Source organism: Nannospalax galili, unplaced genomic scaffold (genome assembly GCF_000622305.1).
Source record: "Nannospalax galili isolate Female #2095 unplaced genomic scaffold, S.galili_v1.0 scaffold1798, whole genome shotgun sequence".
NCBI classification, from domain to species: domain Eukaryota; kingdom Metazoa; phylum Chordata; class Mammalia; order Rodentia; family Spalacidae; genus Nannospalax; species Nannospalax galili.
The window spans coordinates 608,120-610,003 of NW_008341341.1; positions in this window are offsets into that span (position 1 = coordinate 608,120).

The following is a 1,884-nucleotide window of genomic DNA, read 5'->3' on the forward strand; positions in this document are numbered from 1 at the left end:
TAGTCATAATAAATAAATACATAATCAGTTATTAAGGTGAACAATTGAGGAACTACTCCAATGTTGTTCATTGGCCTCTACACACACACACACACACACACACACACACACACCCCTGTATTCACACAGGTAGCACACACATGAACACATGCACCCACACAAAAAAATAGAGTTATAAAAAATCCTACCCAACATGAGAACCAGCTTCTCAAATCACCCAATCCATGATGATGTTTCTGTCTCCTCACAGTGGGAAAGGAAATCTGAACATCTCACCAACCCCTCAGTACATCTTTGTCCTCTGACAGTTTGCTAACCTCTCTACTACTAGGCTGGAAGCCCTTTGAGGACAGGCTTCCTAGGAGTTCATAGCTGTCAGAGAGGGGAGGAAAGGAATCAGGCAGAGTGGGCTTGTGTGACAGCTGTGTCACTTCCTCTCTTTGTGACTTCTGGCATGTAAACATGGCTAAAACCTCATTGCTTTACATTTCTGTCAAATGGGGATTGGTGAGAATTATTCCTGGCATGGAGTATGTCTGCTGTCTGGAGGCACATGGCAAATACATGGTATGGAATGAGTGAAGGGCACCCTTTAAGGGAAGTCAGGCATCAGACTTAGAAAGTACCATGTGACAAAAAGCTATAGACCATCATGGAGAAGGAATGGGTTATAAGTGCCAATGGGGAATAGCAGCCTTCAGAAATGGAGGTAAGAAAAGGCAGGCTAGTCTTTGGGGCCTTTAAAAGCCCAACTTGCAAGCTGGGCATGGTGGCAACCTCAGGAGGCAGAGGCAGGTGAATCTCTGTGAGTTCAAGGCCAGCCTGGTCTATATAGTGAGTTCCAGGACAGCTGGAGCTAGAGGGAGACCCTGTCTCAAAAAGACCAAATAAAAAAAATAAATAAAAGCTCAACTTGCTAAACAACTTTGTCCTGTAGGAAAAAAGGACAGATAGATGAAGGTTTTAGTAGCATCTGTAGCCAGTGAGAAGGACTAGAGAAAACAGCTTTAGCTCAGAGCATTCATCTCCATTCCCTGAAGTGTTGAGACTTGCTGTGAGACCAAACCTGGAAGGAAGGAGCACTTCAGAACTGGTCTTTCCTTGTTTTTTGGTTTCTGGTTTTTTTACAAAGAAGCAAATAAGTGTGTTCTGTACGCAAGGTCAGGCCCTCAACCCTGCGTCATCTGTCACGTGGTTAATGTATTTACGCCCAGTGAAAGGTCAGTCAAAAGAGCACACAGGTGAGAAGGGAGCACCAGCTTACCTGTCCAAGTCCTGAGGGCCCCAGCTTCATGCTGACTGTTCAAGCTGAGCACATCTGGGAGGAGGCCACCCTCACCATCCTTTCTTTGATAGGGAGACAATGACTCAGGGACTCCACCCTTCTGGGAAAAAGCTGAGCCACCTGTGAATAGAGTCATCCTGGCATGGAGGCTCACTTTGCCCTTTTATTTTTAAAAATTTTTAATTCTTTTTTCGCAGTGACTTACAGAACTGCTGTGTAGCTCTGTTAATTCTGCCTGTCTGTCTGAGTCCTCAGAAAAAAGTAACTTTTTCTTTTCCTTCTTTTTATCTCTTTTGGATACTGACCAAAGGCCAAGCACTTAGGGCTTCCTCATATTCTCTCTGAAGCCCCCACTAGCCCGACCCCCATCATGCAGAGGCTAGTACACTCCCTGGCTGTTTGCTGAATCTCCACTGCTTCATTGTTAAGCAGTCTGGCCTACTTACTTCCTCTTCTCTGACTACCTTCTGGAAGCTGCTGAGATTTCCAATTTGCCTGCTGATTCTAAAGTAGCCTGTGGATGAATCCGGTTGATCAGGAGAAAGCACCAGGACACAGATAAAACTCCATCGGAATTGAGTTTATTAGCAAAGGAACAC